This window comes from Nicotiana tabacum, chromosome 8 (assembly GCF_000715075.1).
Source record: "Nicotiana tabacum cultivar K326 chromosome 8, ASM71507v2, whole genome shotgun sequence".
Classification (NCBI taxonomy): Eukaryota; Viridiplantae; Streptophyta; class Magnoliopsida; order Solanales; family Solanaceae; genus Nicotiana; species Nicotiana tabacum.
The window spans coordinates 41,676,212-41,693,912 of NC_134087.1; the positions used below are offsets into that span (position 1 = coordinate 41,676,212).

Genomic DNA, 17,701 nt, shown 5'->3' on the forward strand with positions numbered 1-17,701 from the left:
ATTTGGAAAGGTTGTTTAGTGAATTTCACCACCTCCCCCAAAATAACAATACGTTAGAACCTTTAAGCACGACTTACTTAAAGTACCTTCTTAAACTCGGGTGCGCATTGATGCGACCCAAATCCAAATCTCGACGAAGTCAAAATGCGTGGACAATCACGGGTGCATTGATTGTGACGTGGTTTGAAACGTGTTTTCATGACGTCGTAATTCCTAAAAATAAATAATGATAGAAAAAAGGTTCACAAATTGAGACGAGCCTCACCGCACAAATAAATAAATGTGGGGCCCTCAATAAATGGTTATTAAAAATGATTAGAATTTGGGAGGGCCATTTAGCGAACTTCACGGCTTTTCTGCAAAATAATATTACGTTAGAATGTTTAGGCGCGATTTTAATTAAATAACCATCTTAAACTGGGGTGCGCATCAATGCGACTCAAATCCAAATCTCGACGAAGTCGAAATGTGTTGATAACCACGGGTGCATTGATTGCGACGTGGTTCGAAATGCGTTTTCACGACGTCGCAATTTTTTTTTTCAAAAAAAAATTATTATAATAAAAGCGGTTCAAAATTAAATAAAAGGCACATAAGCTAGCATGTATTGAAATTAGATAAAATCAAATACGACAATTAAGCGACCGTGCTAGAACCACGGAACCCGGGAATGCCTAACACCTTCTCCCGGGTTAACAGAATTCCTTACTCGGATTTCTGGTTCGCGGACTGTTAACAGAGTCATATATTTCCCGGGTTTGGGATTCAACCGGTGACTTGGGACACCATTAATCTCCCAAGTGGAGACTCTAAAATCTTAATAATTAAATCCCGTCCCGATTGTCCTTTAATTGGAAAAACTCCTTTATACCCTTTGCGGGGTGTAGGTAGAAAAAGTAGGTGTGACAGCACACGCGAAGTAAAAGCCTGAAGACAGGTCCACCTTCGAAGGTCTGCCTCCTACAACAGGTGCCTTCGGATGCACATCCTCGGCAGCTCCATCCCAGCCTTCCACATTGATATCCCCAAGGGACAAGGTGAGTAGCAGGGAGGGATGAAAAAAACACCATATCTCTCCGAAGCTCAAGGACCCTCGCTAGCCAAGAGAACCTCAGAGAGATAACGGACCGAAAAAGCCTCGGTCCCGCTCATGACTACTTAGAATCCTTCTTGGAACGTCTAGCCGTGCAAGCCCCCAGCTCGAGGCAAAACACCACATCGAGCCGGGGTATGAAGGTAATCAGCGGTGTATAATCCGAGCCCTCTTTTGAGCAGCGGTATGTAATCCGAAGAGCTTTCTGCGAAGAAGGAAAGTTGGCCCCATCCGTCACCACCTCGGGCCCACAGCAACAGCCACAGAAAACATGTCAACAACCACAGTAGCAACAAGACAACATGATTATGCTCGACAAAAAGAAGCCCCAGCAAAAGACCACAACACAATCTAAGGGAGCTCCACCAAATGGCCTTGAGGCCATGATCCCCAAGCATGATGTTCAAGGATAGAAGAAAATGATAAGAAGGAATGGGCAAATAAGCCAGCGAAGGCGTTGGGATAGGAAAAGCAACGCCAAGGCACCCTCATTTATAGGGGGTTATGACATGGTCACCGAGGCTTTAGAAGATTGACCAATGGATGTAGTTATTGCATTCTTGAAAAACTGAATCAATAGTGGTACAGCTACCTTGGAGAACAGGAATCGACAGCATATCGAATGAAGTAGAAATACACCGATCCATGGTATGCCCTGGTTTCCACAAAGCTCGTGCCACAGGTTGCATCACTAGTGTGACGTCTTTGTAAGAAGCTCGAGAAGTTAAGTGTCAGAATCATTTCCATTCACTTCATTTTGGGAAATGCGGAGACTATCTGTGTGCGGTGAAAATCAGAGGACATAATGTCTCGCTATCAAGACATTCCGGAAGAATGCCTCAAGACCCCGAGGGTGTGGAGCCACGACCGAATCCCCTCCCTCGAGGCTCGTCGAGGCCCGACTCAGGGAAGATGGAGATCGAAGCCATGATAGAGGGGAAGCTTCCAAGGCACACAGCTAAGTCTGATAGGGCCGGCCTATCCAAAGCCTATGCTGAGGCATCGCGTCAAGCCGTCCCATCTCTATACTTATAGTTAAAGCCCATTTACTAGTAGTCGGGTTCCGCTACTATATAAAGGGAACTCGCACTACCTTATAGCAGGCTGATGTTGCTCCATCTCTCCATAAGATCAATAATATCTCTCTCTCTATCTCTCTCTATCTCTCTCTCTTTTCTTTCTAATTTTCTTGTTCTCACTAGCCCGAGGCTACTTTAATATTCACCGTTCTCTTACTTGTTATTCATCTTATCGCTCGATATTGGCCATAAAGAGATTTATTTAATCATATCTTAACTGTTATCCCATTCCCGATCGTCCCCGATAGCTCGAGCTCGACCCGAACTTCGACCCTGAGGTCCCCCATTGACCAGTCCTGCATCTGGGTAACAGGCTTCTCGGTTTGTTTACTGCCTCGTTTTAGCTTGCATTTCATCATTAAACTTCACATTCTTAGCATCAACCATTCCAACAACTAGCTCGAGAACAGATAACGTATTTTTAGAATCCCATTTACAAATTTAATTGTTGTAACCATTTTCACGGTAAACAAGTCCTATAAGTCAAAATCTATGGCTTATGGACATTCTGTAAGTCTCTCTCTTATGAAAAATCTGCACTATGATGTGATTGCTATCTTTTGACTTTTAGCGACTTTCTTCTCTATTTGATACTATTGGAAATTCTTTGTATGAAGAGCCTGTGAGAATGTTCTATGCCAATCTATTTGTTAATGACAAAGATGACTTAGAGTCCATGGTTTTAGGTACTCGAATTGTTCTTGACTCTTATTAATTTGAGAAGATAATTTCTGCTAACTTTCACGGGTAAGATATTTTTGTGCAAAATCCCTGGCCAAAAGATTTTGATGTTTTCTTAGAAGAGGAAAAAGCCTTTCTGTCTGATAACCCTCCTGACATTGGTCCTAAAAATCTCAAGTTTGAACACCGAGTTTTAGCCCACATGATAGCCACCAATTTACTTCCTAGAACTGGGTCCCTCAGTACTTTGACTACTAGAGATATTTTTGTTCTTCACTATTTTGTGAACAATAAAAGACTTGATTGGTTTGTGTGGATTCGTCAGTATATGCTTGAAATTATTAGGGACATATCCTCTTATGTTGCTTGTCTACCATATGGTTTGCTAATCTCACATATTCTTGAAGTTATGAAGTGATAGGTTACAAGTACTTTGGTCATAAGTACTTCACTTTATGTTTTGATGATCTAACAAACTTACTATACAAGAACCAAATAAAGAACTTGTTACAGAACAACAAGACCTCAAGATCATAAGGTTCCAGTTTGGGATCCAGCTTGCGTTATTATTCAACTCTTCAGAGTGGAAGGAACATCTGAGGGAAAAGATGACTACTAGTTCCCGAGGAGACTGTACAATCCAACTCTCTAGTTGAAAAGTCACTGCCTGCATACGCTACAGTGCAGGAACAGTGCTGCAGCCAACTTTCCAGGGAATACTTTTTATCTACCTTGCTTGCATCATTGTAAGTGATTTCACTCATGAATCTATACAATCAAGGAAGGTAAAACACATTCACTTGAACACTTAGAGATTTTGGAAAAAAACTCTCTCTCACGTGACCATCTAATAAGTAGGTGCCCAGTGCTTCAAGAACAAACAACTACGGACCAGTTCCCACATAGAGTTATTGTATGTCCTTAATTGAGTTGTAACTTTGTAATAGTTCTTAAATTGAAGTTTCTATCTCGCTTGTTTAAGAAGCATTCCTTAGGAAACCCTTGTAAACCTTAAACCTGTGTGTTTAAGTCGTGGCTAGAGCTAGTCAAGTTGCAAAGTCTTTGTAATAGAGTTATTGCAAAGTGGCTTGTAATAGAGTATTACAGGTTAGTGAGGGATTAAGAGTTTAATTCCTAGGTTGTATAGGTTGTAATCTAAAAGTTGCTCAGTAGTGAAGTTGAAATCCTACAAGAGTAGGTCATTGTTTTTAATCCCGTTAAGCTAGGAATTTTCCACATAAAATTCCTCTTGTCATTTATTTACTATCGTGCTTGTTTGTGCGTGTACTGTTGAATCTGATAGAGAACCTAGTTCACTATAGAGTTTGGAAGACCCTTATATTCTATCAATTGGTATCAGAGCAGGTTCTTTCTATCAGATTAACACCTAGAAAGGATCCTCACGACTTCTCCTCCAAACTTCGAAGAAGGCCAGTCTACTTACAGACCACCTAGGTTCAATGGACAACATTATGGATGGTGGAAAATGAGGATGCACAACTTCATCATGGCTGAAAATTCTAAGCTATGCGATGTTATATGTGATAGACCCTTTGTCCCTACCAAGAATCTTGGTGAATCAGGTATAGTCATCCCTAACACCAGGAAAGAATTCTATGACGCTGATAGAAAAGCCATACAAAAGAACTTTTATGCCAAGAAAATCCTTGTTTGTGGCATTGGTCCTAATGCATATAATAGGATATCAGCATGTCAATCAGAAAAGGAGATCTAGGAGGCTCTTCAGATAGCCCACGAGGGAATAACAGGTGAAGCAATCCAAGATTGATATGCTCACAATTGAATATGAGCTTTTCAGAATGAAAGATAATGAATCCATCCAAGATATTCATACTCAATTCACCTCAATTATCAATGAGCTTCACACTCTTCGTGAAAGTATTCCGAGAAACAAGCTTTTCAGAAAAATCCTTAGTGTACTACCCAGTTCTTGGGAAAGCAAAGTTAACACATTTATAGAGGCTAAGGACTTGCAGATACTGACCATGGATGAACTTGTTGGAAACTTAAAAACTTATGAAATGAATAAGAAGAAGGAAAATGAAAGAAGAGAGCCCAAGAGGGAAAAGAACATGTTCCTCAAGACGGACAGTAATGACTTAAACGGTGAAGACGGGGACACAACCTACTTGACAAGAGGATTCCAGAAGATGGTTCGCAGGAATGGAGGCATTCCAAAAAGGGGAAGTTCTAGCAAGCCAAGAAATTATGACCTCTGTCATGAATGTAGCAAGCCATGATACTTCATTAAGGATTGCCCTCTCCTAAAGCAAGATCAGTACAATAACAACTTTGACAAAACAACCAAGAGGAACCAAGTTCCTGACAAATTCTTCAAGAGGAAGAATGATGCTGACAATGTTGTAAAGCAAGCTCTTGCTACATGGGGAGACTCCTCTAGTGAATCTGAAGAAAAATACAACCATGGTGGTAGTTCAATGATGGCAGTGGAAAATGAAAAAACTGAGTATGATTCTATCTTTTCTCTAATGGCTCAATCTGATAACGATGAAGATGATGACGGCAATGAGGTAAACTTTTTGGATGTTCAGAGAAATCTGAAATCTTACTCTCCTAAAAAGCTCATGTCATTAGCAAATGTGCTAATTGATGCAAACCATATTCTCATTAATAATAAGATGCATTAGCTTTAGGAAGAACTAGGGAAGTTAAAGAGTGACCTTAAAAAATCGCTTAAGTGGACCTGGTCCTCTGATGCCATCACTACCATGTACACCAACAACGGGGGAAACACGTAGGGATTGGGTTTCACAGGGAAAAAATTCCTCACAACCCTCATAGCAAGTACGTTATTGTAACTGACAACTAGCTATGTACCCACTGTGGTAAAATGGGCACCTCAAGGAAAACTGCATGGCCAGGGTTTAGTCTCATAAGAAAAATAAAGTCTTTGCTGAGAGAGTAACTACTGCTAGAGAACCTGGTCAGTAAAATAGGAAACATATTTTGCCTGATTGGACTAAGAGAGCACTCATTCATCCCTTCTCTCTTAACAAGGGATCCAAACTCGTTTGGGTTCCTAAATCTAACCCTTGATTTCCTTGTGCAGAGAGCAATGAAGGTGAGCAGCCAACAATGGCATATGGACAACAGCTACTCAAAGCACATGAATGAAAATACGATCAATTTCCTTCACTTAAAGCCTTGCAAGGAAAAAAGTGTACCCTTTTGAAAATAGCTAAAAGGGGTACACTTTAGGAGTTGGAAGCTATGTGTCAAGGGAAATAAAGTGAAATTATTGTCCAGGATATACGCAATCTCAAAACATGTGACTGGTGAGGTGATGCTGTAACCAAAAGATAAAATAATACTTATGTTACTGGGTTTGAGCCTTTGTAAAACGGTGATATAAGTTGGTTGAGAGTTGTTGAAAACAATGATGAACTATGGGATAGAAGGTCGGGATATGTAGGTGTTTCATCACTAAATAAAATGGTCCTGAAGGACCTAGTTCGTGATCTGACCAAGTTGAGTATCAAGGAACAAAAGACAAACAGAGTTGTGTAAAAGAAGAAAGTGACTCTTGAAGATTGGTCATGGTCAATATTATTTGATAGAGGGATTCCAAACATCTTGACCAAAGTTGCTGACTCAATTGAGGATATCTGGGTACAATTGTTATGCTCTCAACAATGGGAAGGATCAGCTTTGAAAATTTGATGGTAAAAGAGATGGAGGAATCTTCCTGATGTACTCGTCTCAAGAGAGAATAGAAATACTGATCAAGGTAGAGAATGCTCATTGATTCAAGCAAGGAACCCGGTCCCGCATCTATAATAACAGAAGCTGAAAAACGAGTTGTTGAAAAAGGTTTTGGCATAGAAGCATCACAGGTCATCGGTACTCCCATTGCCACAGCTACACGCCCAGATATGGATGAACCTGGTTCTCCTCTAAATCAAACCATGCATAGAAACATCACTGAATCACTCCTGTATCTCACTACATGTAGACCAGACATCGTGCTAAAAGTTGGGTTCTGTGCAAGATTTCAGTCAAATCCAAAGGATTCTCATCTGAAGGCTAGTGTAAGCATTTTGAGATATCTTAGAGGAACGCAGAAGCTGGTTCTCTACTATCTTTCAAGTAATGGATAGGAAAATCTCGCCTGAAATGGGACATTCTCTGGTTCCTGTATTGTCTCATGAGGCTCAAGGAAGCAAAATTCAATGGCCCTCTCAATAGCTGAAGTAGAATATGTGTTATCAGCCTCTTGTTGAGCTCAAATGTTGTGGACCAAGCAGAAAATTGGAAGAACTTGAGTCCAACTCAAGAGGGCCAAATACATTGATTGTTGAAGATCAAGTTGCAGACATCTTCACCAAAAACCCTGAGAAGAAAGCATTCTGAGAAAAATCGCCTTGCACTAGAGGAGGTGATAAAACCCAATTGAGAACCTAATTGCTTATGATTGGTTATGAAAGTCATAGTCAGGTAAAAGCTAGATAAAGTGTTTTTATGGTTAAGTCTAACTCACCTCTATACCGTTACAGGTAGACATGCATGATGACTATAGAAGCAGATGCTGCAGTGCATGCTGAATAAGGGGTTAAACTCACTTGCCAGACCTATTAGGAACCTGGTTTTCCTGATACAGGTTAGTAGCTTCTTTGTTATTTCATACACAATTTAAAATGGACCAAAAACAATGCCACATAATCATCAGCGTGATAGTATATTTAAGATGTGTCTTTTCATCAAAAGCGTCACACCTTTTTCTGATCGATACAACTTCCCAAGCAAAAAGATTGCTGCCATTTTAGAACCGGTCCTTCATTATAAATAAATCAACATCACAACCCTTCTCTTACAAACTTAAAAACTTCTCCTTGTCTTCTTTCTTCTCAATTCACAATCCTGTGAGTACAGTCTCACCATGTCTGAAAATCAAGCAACCTCTAGTGTGCCCGACAACACCGTGATTGAGTCCTCATTAGTCAGCATTCCAGCGATAAATTCCTCCCCCAACATAATCACTAGTCCAAACCCTAAAGCAGAGTCTCCTCCACACTTCACTTCCTCTCTTACCCACTCCGAGTCTGCTCCTTATATGAGCAAGTTTGAGAATGTTTGTCCTCCTCCAGTCTCACTGATCAAATAGAGTCAATAGGATGAGAAGGGTAAATAGGGAAACCTTGTTCAGGAATCATCAACCCTCTCCATGGTTGGGCACTCGAGTGAAAATCCAGTGATTAGTCATGAAGAGACTGATACAACCATGACAGGCCACGATTCTACAGGTATCACTCCTCCTTCTGCTGAAATTTCCATGAAACCACAAGAAAGAGAGGGGTAAAAAATATGCTTTCTATTGCTTCATAAGGGATTGTTGTAGAGGAAGGTGGATGAGTGTTTGAGTTTCAAGGGAAGAGCCTCAGTCCACAGAAGACTAGGGGCACTTGTTCTTTTTGAACAGTCTACTCAAGATGACACTACTGGAGTCCCAAGTGATGAACCTGATCCCTCCTCAGAGGATCCAGATCAGGGGTCATCTCCCCAAGCCAGTGTTGATCCTGTTCCTTCTCCCCACTTCTATGTTGAGCCTCTGAATATGGCGGTGCCTGAGATGAATTTTGACGGTGAAGAAGATGCAGATTATTTGGCATATGCTAGCTTTATCAGGGCTAAAAGTAAGCTAGTTGCAGCTCCAGAGTCAACCCCTAAGTGACCCATTACTCGGTTGTAGCAAAAGAAGGCTCTAGAGTCTGCTTTTAAGAAAAGTAAAAGGAGCAAAAGAAAGATAAGGCTAGTAAAGGATGGAAAGGTTGTGCATGAGAAGGTCATCCCAGTGGTAAATGTGGATGAGGAAGCTGAAGAGGAACCTAGTTCCTTAACCCACAGGTTCTCGAAGCAGAATCACTCTCACTCTCAATCTATAAGGCACACTTCTACAAATGTTGAAGGTCCTTCCAAGAGTGCTAATGTTGCTTCCAGTGAAAAGTTGCTGAAAATTCTGGTAATAAAATAGTGAAAGAAAGTGGTGACATGTATGATGAAGAAGTGGAAAAATCTGGTGAATATATGCAGAAAAGGTCAGTGGAGAAGGGAAAGTCTGTTCACAAGTTAGTAAAAAGAAAAATGGATGATGATGAGGAACCTGGTTCTATCAAGAAAGCAAACTTTAGTGAGACTCTGAGTTCTGACAAAAGAAGTTGAGAAATCAGAAAGTACTGTAGGGCCGCACATTTGCCTCCAATATTCTAGAACTTGCTGGGATGAGACAATTCGTGGACATATGTGATTCTCAACAATGGACCAATCTGTGTACAAATGACTTCCAAAGTGTATGAAGATGAGGTACGGAGTTTCTATACCAACCTCTTCACAGTAGATAGTGATCAAATCTGTGTGTTGATAAATGAGGTGGACATAGTGATGGACTCTGCCTTGTTGGGGTTAATTCTAGGTATACTATTTTCTGCTCAGGGTGCCTATACATCAAACTTCAGAAATTCCATTGTCAAGGACAAGGCAATACATCATGGAGAACATGTGCATAAAAAGGCACTCTTTCCAGTATATCAGTTGCTCTTTGAGATGGTTAACAAGGTGTTGCTTCCCCGTGCTGAAAGAAGATCTATTGCATCCAAAGCTAACCTATTCCTTATGGAAATATTTGATAATTTTACCACCATCAATTTGCCTGCCATAATGATTAAGCATATGTAGAAGGTAGAAAACCTTAAGGATGAGAATCCTGGACTACCCTATGGTTTTCTTCTTACAAAGGTCTTTGAGTTCTTAAAGGTACCTCTGGGACAGGCCAAAGTGGGCACTAATAAATAATCCTTTTCAAAAACTACTCTTGAGGAGTGTGAGTGCATTGAGAAGGTTGGAGGAGTTGGAAGCACTTGCACTATCTCTCAACTGATAAATTCTCAGAATAGTGCCACAGAGGAGATTAGAAAGTTGAAGGCTAGGAAAGCAATTCTTGAGAGTCAGCTCAGCCAGTTACAAGAGGCACCTGGTTCTAGTAGTTCTCATAGCTCAGAAGTTGCACGTCTAACAAAGAAGAATGATGAACTCAGGAAACAGGTGGAGGACCTGAAAGAAAGACTACTCAATGAGAAAATGTCCGCTAATGCTCGCACGGATCTTGTTCTCCAAACCCTTGCTGCCTCTTCCAAGCCCCCTTCCTCCAATGTTCCGTAAAGAATATTCCCACAGTGTCCAATTTTCAGTGTCTATGTTCTTAAGTTGTTTTTGGTGATGTTTTGTTGTTTTTGGAAATTGTTTTTTTGTTTGTTTTAGACTATGGATTAAAACAATGATTCTGCTCCGACCTGTAAAAGTCCAAATCTGGTTAATGAAAGTGATTTCCTTTTTGCTATCTATGATGCTACTCTTTTATTTCTGTTTTCTATCATGTTGTGAGCACATAAGTGGCATGAGTTAGCTATGCTAGAATTCATTATGCTACTAACTTGTTCTGTGCTTTTTATGATGCCAAAAGGGGAAAGATTTAATTGAATGATAAAGAGCATAAATGAATAATAATCTGAAGGGGGAGAAATACAGATTCAGGGGGAACTCATTTTCAGGTACTGATTAAGGGGAATTCAGAGTTTCAGGGGGAAACTTAAGGTCTTTGTGGTTCACACATTTTCAGGTATTGATTTAGGGGAATGCAGAGTTTCAGAGGGAAACTTAGGATTTGATTTCCTGGTTCTATGTGGCTTTTTCTGGGTTTCTCAATTATGAGTTTGTCATCATCAAAAAGTGGAAAATTGATAGGTTACAAGTACTTTGGTCATAAGTACTTCGCTTTATGTTTTGATGATCTAACATACTTACTATCCAAGAACCAGATAAGGAACCTGTTACACATTTACAAGACCTTAATATCACAAGGTTCCAAGTTGGGATTCAGCATGGGATATGATTCAACTCTTCAGAGTGGAAGGAACAGTTGAGGGAACAGGTCCCTACCAGTTCCCGAGGACACTATACAAAGTCAACTCTCCACCTAGAAAGTTGTTGCCTGCACACGCTACAATGCAGGAATAGTGTTGCAGTCAACTTTCTAGGGATGTCTTTTACCTACCTTGCTTACATCATTGTAAGTAATGTCACACATGTATATATTCAATCAAGGGAGGTAAAATACATGCACTTGAACACTTAGAGATTTTACTCAAGCTCACTCACGTGACCATTCAGCAAGCAAGTGTCAAGTGCTTCAAGAACAAAGAACAAAGAACAAAACAACTACAGACCAGTTCCCACATGGAGTTATTGTATGTCCTTAGATGAGTTGTAACTTTGTAACAGTTTTTAAATTGAAAATTCCTATCTCGCTTGTTTAACAAGCATTCCCTAAGAAACCCTTGTAAACCTTAAACCTGTGTGTTTATGTCTTGGCTAGAGTTAGTCAAGTTGCAAAGTCTTTGTAATAGAGTTATTGCAAAGTGGCTTGTAATAGAGTATTACAATTTAGTGAGGGATTAAGAGTTTAATTCCTAGGTTGCATAGGTTGTAATCTAAAAGTTGCTCAGTAGTGAAGTTGAAATTCTACAAGGGTAGGTCGTGGTTTTTAATCTCGTTGAGCTGAAAATTTTCCACATAAAATTCTTCTTGTCATTTATTTACTGTCGTGCGTGTATTCTTGAATCTGATAGAGAACCTGGTTCTCTATAGAGTTATGTATATGCTTATATTTTATCATGAAGGTTTATTTGGCACCTTTTTCACCCAAGCACATTACCAGTACCTATGATAAGACAGCCTTTACAATAATGGGATACACCTTAAGTGACGGTGGATGGGTCAGACGTGCCAAAGTTGAAAGTGCTCCAGTACAGGTTGAAGCACCTTCTGCACCAACAAAGACTCAGTCGACTACCACTACCAACCTACAACAAATTCAACAAAATCTAAATGGGGTACAAATTCCGCTCATTGCAATGAAAGAACAAGTGGACAAAATTAGGGAAGTCACCGAGGAAATAGGTACAGATGTGGCCAAGCTCAGGATGGAGATGGTAGCCACGAAGAGGCAAGGGATCATGGTATTCAACTCAGTGACAGAAAAGATGGACGAAATCACCAAAGAAGTTGAAACCTCCTATGACCCTTTCTGCACCAAAGTGATCAATAACCTTGAATTACTTTCTGGGGAGAAATTGAGGTAGTGTGTGTGTTAAAAATAATTTTTTGCTTGCTTTTATTTTGTGATTTATCTTTGTGCTGGGCTATAAGAACCATCACTCTGTGCCTATGTTGAAAATATAACCTCTGATACTCTAACTAGTCTGTCTATTATATGTCTGTTATCCACTTTATTTTGTATATCTTGTCTGTATTTTTTTCCTTTTTGATTGATGTCAAAGGGGGAGAAATATTTGAATAGTAAACCAGAGAACCGACTCAAGCGGAGCAGTGATGAGCAAATCTAAGTAACAACTTAAGGAGAGCAGGCATCTCAAGCAATGAAAAGTATACTTTGTTTACTCTCTCATGATTGTCATCATCAAAAAAGAGGAGATTGTTACATATAAGTTTCAATGGTGACAATAGTGCAATCTAATTGTATCTACTTGATTGAAGGAAATTAAGAAGTAGCACTACTTAAAGGAAAGTCTTTCTAGTAAGGACATCAGAAAGGAAACGAGATCAATCAACAACATGAACAATGCTAAATCAAAGGAAGTCAAAGCCATCAAAAAGGAAAAAAAAATCAAGTCCAAACACTACAGCTTCAATCAAAGGACATCGAGGCTCTCTCAATAAGGAAACATATCTAGTGCAACCGCTAAAAGATATTAGGCCATACTTCAAGGAATAACTTAGAATCAGAAGATTGATCAACTGAATCGAAGCAACAAATCACTCCTTAAAATATGGATATGAAAGGGTAAAGATGTAAATGAATCCAGCTTATCCCATGTGCAAGATTCGGAGGCATCCCTTAGGTCAAATCTCTTAGAGGATTCTATGCCTCAATTAAAGATCAATCAACAACGGCTATTCAAACTCTCCTATAAGAAGACTGGCAATCTCAAGAAGATGACTCAAGCAACTATACAAACTGTTTCTAAGCCTTTCTACTTCTTAGTACAAACACTATATTTTAAGTCTACAAGTGACACAAAAGATAGGAAGAGTTATAACACCAAAAAAGAGTTGTGTCAACATTACAAAAACCATTGTTGCTGAATATCGTTGATGGTGAACATTCTAAAACCATCACTATTGTAATCCTTTATCAAAGATCTAAGAGAACCCTTGTGACCCAAGGGAACTGGATGTAGGTACCATACTGTCACGCCACAACCTCGGGAGGCGCGACCGGCGCTCAATCGAGTAAACCCAACTGAGCAAGCCTTATCAAACACTTCCTACCCAACTCGATACGAATAAGGAAAACATGCTTTCATTCATTTGCTTAGACGAGGAAAGATAGTGCATTCTACAATTTTAAATCACAACATTAATCTGTAATTAAGTTCCCAAGATTAAATACAATTACACTTTAGCAAAACGAGAAATTGAATTACATCATAGTTCGTAGACCCATCCAACGACCGTACATAACCCACACATATGTCTACCGAGCCTCTAAGGATACCCAAGACAGCAATAACAACGCCGGCGACAAGGCCCCGGCTATACCTCAAAAGAGACGTCTATAACAAAAGGTATGTCACAAAACCCCTTGAATGAGTAAGAGGCTCACCAAGAGTTTGAGAAGAGGATGCCTTGCTACACACGATCGGCACTATCCTCTATGGAGCCACCTACATTCATTTAAAAGAATGTAGCGCCCCCGGCAAAAGGGACGTTAGTGCCATCGAATAGCACTAGTATGTATAACTAAACACCATCAAATTAGAAAGAACTTTCATACAAGAATAAGAAATCACAAGTATAACTCAAAACTTTAAACGATCACCACATTATCAAATAAAAGAATCATATAAATTTCACATTATTTTCCCATAGCTTTTACTTTGGGGCATTTCACACAATTCATTATTGTTCACAATACCACCTCTATCTTGAGCGGAGTCCGATCTCGACCCAATCGGCTAGGTTGCCTCATTTGAGACATATGCTTCAATCACAATCTCATTTTCCTTCTTTCCCGGAATTCATTCAAAATACCTTTCCAAATACCACCGCTATCTTGAGCGGAGTCCGATCTCGACCCGATCGGCTAGGTCGCCTCATCAAGGCATTGTTCCCTTCTCATAAATCAATTCATTTCTCATATATCATTTCATAGGCACTTCGGGCCATGACTTATCAAATCATTCTTGGCATTAGGCCGCATTTTACATTGTTCTCAATTTTCAATATTAGCTTTGCCAGTTAGGACAGTAGGTGCACACAAGAGCAATTTAAATTGTAAACATAGATAAGATTTCACGTAGATAGCACAATATATTCAGCTGCAATCTCAATTTAAGGTCTAAACATTTCCAATACATAATCCATACCTTTGCCCCTTTCAAGCTGTCAAGATAGCACGTTGATTATGTTGGGACACATTTTTCACACGCATAGGGTTACAATACCAACTCATGTAAAACAATAAGCAATGCAACAATTCAACTTTAACCTTGTCATGCCCACACAAACACCGATGAAGCTCAATTTCTAAAATACGGGGTTTTAGCCATACATACCTCAATAAAGCTTTCCTTATTCCTTACAAAATTCTGGAACTTTTAGCACTTCAATCTATTGTGTAAGAATTACAAATTAAATCGAGAATTAGAGACGATATTGCGATTCTGGCTTGTTTTGAGCATACTATCAAACACTAAAGGTGCATTGTAATCTTAGGCCCTTTTGAGAGAAATTCTATTATTTTATACCCCAATTGCTTTCCTTTTTAGTTCACTACCTCCCAATATTCTATGGTGTGATATGCATGCAAGAAATTCATTTTTATACTCATGAATTACTTCACTTGTGATCCCTTATTGCTAAGCATAGGAATAAGAGCTGAGGTAATGAAGTCTTACCTCTTGGGATGAAGATTTAGGTGCCCTTACTTGATTATCTTCAAAGATTTGGCAAGGTTTCATGGAGTAATTTGATGGGAAACACTTCCCTCTCTAAGACCTTCTCTCTCTCTCTCTCTAAAAGCATCAGGAAATATGCTCAAAATGAGCTATAATACCGAATATATCGATAAGGGGTCGGGTTTAAAAATTATAAAATTGGAGCCCCGAGTCAGGTCTGCAATCGCATTTGCAATCGCAAAGTGGAAATGCGGCCCGCAGAATGGACCGCAAAAGTGCTCCCAAAATCTGAACATACTACCTGGGTATGCGGAAGAAATGTGGTCCGCATACCCGTTCTGCGGTTACATAATGCACCGCAGAACTGCCCCTCACAAAATCCCAAGGGAAATGTGCGACAACTATGCGGTCCGCATATCGGTTATGCGATCGCATACTTGACCTCAAGTTTGACCAACACACTGACTCACTTTGCGGAAATTATGCGGTATGCATACCTGATATGTGACCGCATTCTCGACCGCAGAATTGTATTTTCTGGAAAACATTATTTCTTGAATTTTTATATCATAGATCAGCCCAAAAAGGTCCGAACCGCGGCGAGCTTGCTCACCGTGAAGAGTTTTATGCATCTCTAACGCATGATTCTAACTTGGCACCATGGGATTCGGGGTCCTGAGTAGGAAATTCACGGGGCATTACATATACCGGTACTGAACTAGTATAAAAATTGTCGTGCCTTCTTTACCTTTCCGTTTGTTTGGTTAATTTCTACTGAAATTGTTCACTATGAAAAATCTAGTTGACTAAACTTACACTTAGTCAACCAAGATTTTTAATTGGCTTCAATTCACCCCGCCCCCCTCTTGTACTTTCAAAAAAACACACCAAAAACATCATTTTAGGACTCAGCCGCAGGAATCATTCACTGTGATACAAAGCCTCACAATACTCTACTTGTTACTCCTACTGATGATGATATAACAAAGATTGCAAAGATCGCAGATTTTGGGCTTGCTATGACTTTGGAAGAGAATTGGACACAAAAGTAGGGAACTAAAAGTACATGGCACCTGAATCCGTGCTTAAGCAGGAGTACGATCCATAAGCGGATATCTGGGCTCTTGGGTGCACCATATATGAGCTGATCACTAGGACATCGCTGTGGGAATCATCCAATTGTGATGAAAAGGTTGATGATGTGTTACACCGAATTGGGTATGAGGAACCAAGTTTTGAGAATGGAAAACTGTCAGCTGAGGCAAAAGATTTTGTGAGAAGTTGTCTGGTCAAGAATCCGAGCTTGCGTTGGACGGCGTACATGCTCTTGAATCATTCGTTTGATCTCCTTTTTACGATTTGTTGTTGGTGGGGTACGTAGGCAGCCTAGGACCAGAATAATCTCAGGTGCAGTCCCTTTTTGGTTTAAAAAATATATTGTATATGCTTATAGTTTATTAAAACTCCTTACAGAGAAAGGTGACTTGTTGTGTGTGTTTTTGGGACATCGATGAGTGGCATCAGTTTTACAATACATGTTTCTGTAAAATGATTGTAGGGATGTACTCTATTTCTTTGATTAATGTAAAGTGCTTTTTCAATTGAATGAAAAAGTTGAGCATCCTAGGTTCCATATTTGATAAAGCCTGATGTGCATAAACACTACTCAGTAGTTGAGTTTATTGATATGATTGATCTGCTTGGTATTAGAATTCTTTGGTTTCATTAATATAATTGATCTGCTGCTTTTAGTTTCCATGCTAGCGCCCGCTCAGTTTTGTCCACCAATCTAGAAACAACTGGCTTCCTAGTAGATTTAAGTTTTGTGATAAAGAAGAATCTGAAAACATCAGGGAAACGGTAGAATTAGAAAAGAAAAGTTATTATACAGGAACTTATACTTTAGATAATAATGAATATGTTACATATAGTTGGAAGAAACAAGCCCTGATTTGTACCGTAACTCTGTCCTTTATTGCTGCTATCAAAGTTGATGAATTTTATGCACTAAACATACAGGTAGGTGGTCTAGATGCAACGAAGCCATAGAAAGATGACAATGGTTGGCGCCATGCTGGAGAATTACATTTTTTTCAGATATAATTCACTACCTTGTGTTGGATCCCTTACTAAATTTGTATGTACCTTAACATCTTTTATAGGATTTAACTTATATACGTTGGTAGTGTAAATAATTTTTACATTATGAATGTTGTTTAACTTGATGTAGTAGGTTTTCTATCGTATTTTTCAGATTGCCTGCTTTTGTAGCTACTTTGCAACCAAAAGGCATGGAAATAAGTTTTAGACGATGCTCATAGAATGACATAAAAGGTAAGCATTCAACTACTTACCATATCGAAAGACCCAAGAAAAAACCTTAAACAATTTCTAAGAAGTTTCTTCGCTCAATGTAAACTGCAGTGTTACTTGGTGAACATGAATGGTGCAATTTATTAAATTTTCCAAGCTACTGCTACAAACTTAATTAGATCACATCAGGTTTCCGGGTAGCTGCTCTTAGGCAGTATATCTATAACGTGTTTGTGACCTTAAATATAGTCCATAAATCAGTTAAAGAAGGTGAAATAGTTAGCATCCACAGATCGCCCTTTATTCAAACCATTTGCTAGTGACCCTCACAGCACACACATCCCCAACCTTACATCAAACTATGATATCCTATGAACCAGCTTCACCAGGTCTAAGATAAGCAGCAATGGAAACAATCAATTGAAAGACCGTTACCAATACAAATTTTAATTAATAACCTCCTAAGGTAATAGACTAGAGATCCTTCCTATTGTAATAGTAGAGTAGAGTTCCTTCCTATTGTT

The 17,701-nt window shown here is 39.4% G+C and overlaps 1 pseudogene; it reads left to right on the forward strand.

Moving 5' to 3' along the window:
- Positions 1-16,987, forward strand: part of LOC142163058 (mitogen-activated protein kinase kinase kinase 20-like) — a 53,764-nt pseudogene extending 36,777 nt beyond the window's left edge.
- Positions 16,988-17,701: the final 714 nt, after the last annotated feature.